At 36.5% G+C, this 4,749-nt stretch overlaps 1 long non-coding RNA gene across 1 annotated transcript; it reads left to right on the top strand.

Annotated features, from left to right (window-relative positions):
• The first annotated feature begins 473 nt into the window (after nt 1-473).
• LOC108707755 lies at nt 474-2,963 on the top strand. The gene is made up of 3 exons (XR_001934329.2): nt 474-600; nt 1,785-1,895; nt 2,889-2,963. It is a non-coding gene; the product is annotated as an uncharacterized LOC108707755 (long non-coding RNA).
• The last annotated feature ends 1,786 nt before the right edge of the window (nt 2,964-4,749 follow it).

The following is a 4,749-nucleotide window of genomic DNA, read 5'->3' as shown; positions in this document are numbered from 1 at the left end:
ATAAGCTATTATGCACCCACTTTTCAAGGTCATATCAAGGTGCTATTATGCATTTCTGCCAGACCTATCGCATATAATAATTTTCATGCATTTTTGTATCAGTTGCACTTGTAAACTGAATTTGTGTCAGAGAAATTAGACTTAAAAAAAGATATTTGGCACCCGCAATATTTTTAGTTGAATTTACTTTGGACAGGATCTTTCATAGCTCACCCAAGTTGTGTCTTCAAAACCGCACTAGACTCTTTTTCCAACCAGTCAGAGTCTGACTGAATCAACCCCAGTGTGGGATGCCACCCAATCAAAGGGAAATAAATATTTCATTTTCTAAAAAAGAAAAAAACATGGTTGCAGCGTTATTATTAATAAACTTTGCCCTAGAAGGATACAAACGCTACATTTCAGATACTTTTCAAGCACTAAGAAGAACTACAAAATCTGCCATGACATACATTGAAACATCAGATATGTGCTTCATAAATGAAGAAGTTGTAAACTTTATGTGAATTCACCACAGGACCTGACCAAACTTAATTGCACTTAACAGATTGATTCCCGTACTTATATCCAATACCCTGGGCAAGATCTAGAGATAGTAAAGTAGGTATTTACAAACTCTCTTTGTTATCATACATTTGGAAAAGTAAAGTGAAAACGGAAGATTGGTTTCAGAATATGTATGGTGTGTATGTCATGATTTTGCTTACTACTACACCACACAGGAATCAAACTATTCAAACAGTTTTTCAGACTATTGGAAAACTATTCAAACAGGATTCAAACAGTATCAATAATGCAGTTGGTTGTGGAACAAACCCAAGGCAGCAAGTTGACTGCAATACTCTTTATTGGGAGGTAGAGTTATACAACATGTTTCGGGCGGAGCCCTTTGTCAAAGGGCTCCGCCCGAAACATGTTGCGTAACTCTACCTCCCAATAAAGAGTATTGCAGTCAACTTGCTGCCTTGGGTTTGTTCCACAACCAACTGCATTATTGATACATTGATTTGGGATATCGAACACAGGATAACCCGTGGAATTAAACCAACAAAGACTTTTGGTGAGCCGCACCCCTTCCTTAATTTGAAAGGATTCAAACAGTGGTGCTACTAGTGAGTGGTGCCCTATGCACCAAACTGCCAACTGTGCTCCCCTTGCGGAATGGTGCAAGATGACAAATCATTTGGATAAAAGGGAGTCTATGGGAAATTGCCTTCCGTAATTCAGATAATGGGTTTCCGGATAACCCATGACATACCTGTATAAGAGTGACCTCTTTCTCTTAGGACTGCACACTTTTGTTCCCCTTAGTGCTCTTGAATGTCTGCCGTGCAATGGCACTAATGCTCCAGTGCATACATACATTATTGCATTAGCACTTTTGCAAACTCCTTTTCTACTCACACCTAAAAATAAAACCGGTTTCACTTCGGATAACAAATTAAACGTTACTAATTGGCTGTATTTATATTTACAAATAAAGACACAGCCAGGTGCACTGTGTGGCAGATTTCTGTTCTGTATACAGACATACAGTAGTTTACTTTTTTTATTACACAGATTTTTTCATTGTTAAGTTTTTATTGTCTGTGTGCGAGCAGGGGTGGGTGTAGCCTGGAATTGTGGTGGAGGGTGGTTGTGGTAACCCTCCCATTTAGCAGAGCCCTTAACAGAACTTGCTCAGCAGCTTGGGTGTTTCCTTAGCTTTCCCTATACAGAGCTTGAAGCTAGAAGCCTGCTGGCTTCGTGCATATTTATTAGTATGTCTTCCTTTTTATTCATAGGTATGTGAAACACTAGTACCATAAATACCCCAGATAAGGTGCGGAAGCCATAATGTGGCTGTTTTTCTGCTGGCTGAGAGGAAAGGATTGTTATTATTCTGAAACATGCAGGTTAGTATGTGAGCAGTACATATCGAATCATTATTGTTTTTCAGATGGTCATCATGAACTGCAGAATAGTATCTAATTTAAAGTAAAACTAAAATTGAACCAATTAAAAACATTTAAAGGAAAACTTTGGCCCCTAAATGAATACTTAACCAATAGATAGATAGATGTTTCACTATTAAAAAAACGATATCATTATGAAATTGGTTTCTTTATATGAAACAGGGTTTTATATATGAGCAATATATTTTTATAGAGACCTATATTGTTTGGTGATATAGTTTTCCTGTAAACTTTTTACAAACATTTAATTTTTTGAAGCACCAGCCTTGTATTTTTTGGAATACCACACTATGGCACCCCCAGTGAAGCCACAAGAAACCTGAGTACAGCATGTTTTTCTTCCTATAACTGTCCCTTAGACCTCAGTCTAAGCTATTGCATATCTTATAACTCAAGGTTCTATAGAGAACACATTGCCAGGATCACCTACAAAGTCCAGTGTTACTCTCAAAACCTTGTTTCCCATTTATCAGCCTTTGTGTTGCTGCATTATCACAGCTTATTTAGTACTATTTCCAGGAGACGTGGTAGCCCATGTTCAGTGATGGTTTATAAACTCCAAATCACTGTAGCCATTCCTTGGTTATAAGCCTCACTCTTCCTTCTGCTATTTCTGACTTCTGATGCCAGCTGGGATCTTCAGACTTTGCTTGCCAGTCTCTTGCCTCTGGCCACACCAAATTGCTGTCCGTTGCATGAATAATGAGTATGCCAGACTGATTGCTCTAGGGCAATTTGGCATATAATAACCTATAACAACCAAGAACCCCAGGAAGAAGAGGACCAAACTACATTACTTTCCTTCCTCCATTTCATCCATCTCCTTACCACTAAAGCTCCTAAAGCACAGATACAGTAAGGAATAATATTTGGTTTTGAAGTTGATCTTTTATTATTTTCCCCCAGTATATTGTTAAAAATGTTGTTGCCTAGGAAAAAAAGAAGATATCAAGTTAAGCACTGAATAACAGAACAATGATGCCAATGAATATAGTATATGATCTTGACTATTGACATTGACTTGACATCACTCAATTGTGCCATGCAAAAATATGTGTAACTTTGCTTTGCTTGCCTATGATGATGCAGATTGGGGTACAGCTTGTGTGTTTGCTACATAGAAAAAAACAATTCCTTCATTAACTAATATGGTTAAGAAATATGCAAATTGTTACCTGTCTTGTTTATAAGTTTACATGGCTCATACTGTCTCAAGATGATTATAATGTTATGTGTACATAGCAAGCTCAAAACAAAGCCCTCAATGACTTCTCTGTGTGTTCTTCAAACCTCTGATTGTAGCTTGGGATCCTTGGACTAGTGTTCTGCCTTCAGTTTGCATCTCTTCTAAGTTTATAGAGGCACTTTTCTTCAGCTTGTTATTGCCAGCCTAACATATTTATGAATTAAATAAGACAAAATAGGGACAGTTCTTGCCCTGTTTCATGTCTGGAAGTCATGCTCTTGCATCCCTTGTGCTTACATAATAAATGACCCCTGTATTCTTCCTAAGGTTGAGAAGCAGAGGAGTTTTTTGTGCCCAAACTTCTGGTCAAGTTATTGTTAGGAGTTGAGACACAAAATAATGCATACACGTATCTTAATAGATTTCTATACAACTTATATAGAGCTTGCATAGCCCCACGGTGGAGCTTGCTTCCCTAATGACTTTCTTAAGGATTATGGTGATTGTCTCGCTACCCTAGATTCTGTAAAAAGGTAGAAAACTATACCATATTGAAATCCCTGTTCCATGCAGTTTTTACTTGTGCTCTATGTACCCTAGTACAGGTATAGGATATACATAAACCCACTATCCAGAGTGCTCCAAATTATGGGAAGGCCATCTCCCATAGACTCAATTTTAAGCAAATAATTCCCATTTTTAAATATATTTTAAAATTTTTATTTTTTTTAATTCTTCTTTAAGCAAATTATTCCCATAGTTAAATATGTATTAAAAATATATATTTTTTATAAAAAGTATTTCATTTTTCTCTGTAATAACAAATCAGTACCTTGTACTTGATCCCAACTGATATACTGTATATAACTCATGCTTATTGGAGGCAAAACACTTCCGTTGGGTTTATTTAATGATGAAATGATTTTTAGTAGACAACCAGATAAGCAATATAATGAGGAATTGTGTTAAAGGTGCAGGTTAAAGGTACAGGGGTTTAGAACCCAACAAAGTATTTGATTCAAATCAGTAGATAAAACCATTACAAGTGGGATGACCTTGCCATTATGGAACAATAGACCTAATCAAGTGTACATTTATTTCTTCTGCAAGTCACTAGTGATAATCAACTGCCATGGGAAGGTTACAGACACTTCTATCTCCATTCAGCCTATGAACCCTATATAATGAAAAATCTTTTCAATGAAAGATAATTAAATGTGTCCTTGGCTACCACCACACACTCATACCTACAAGATATTCTTCCAATGTATTCATTTATGGGGTACTGTTTGAGCTATAACTGCATTCAGATGTTTTTAATCTGACTTTATAGATTCCTTTAAATAAATCACCCATCTGTCATTATTTCAGAACTACTCATATTATCAAGCACTGAAATTCTTTATTCTATCCTCTAGATAGCTGGATAAACCTGTCATTCAGCCAGCAGTAAATGGAGGAATATTAAGAATATTTAATCATGGACTCCATCCTCAAAGTATCACTGGTTATCCTAGGTCAGTTTACCACTAGAAATAATTCAAGCCTTTTAATTGCTCTCAAGTATGACTACATAGAAACTGGTAAAGAAGTGTTTACAACATTCTG

This window comes from Xenopus laevis, chromosome 2L (genome assembly GCF_017654675.1).
Source record: "Xenopus laevis strain J_2021 chromosome 2L, Xenopus_laevis_v10.1, whole genome shotgun sequence".
Taxonomy (NCBI): domain Eukaryota; kingdom Metazoa; phylum Chordata; class Amphibia; order Anura; family Pipidae; genus Xenopus; species Xenopus laevis.
The sequence above is the reverse complement of the archived record's forward strand: the minus strand, read 5'-3'. Positions and strand labels throughout refer to the sequence as shown.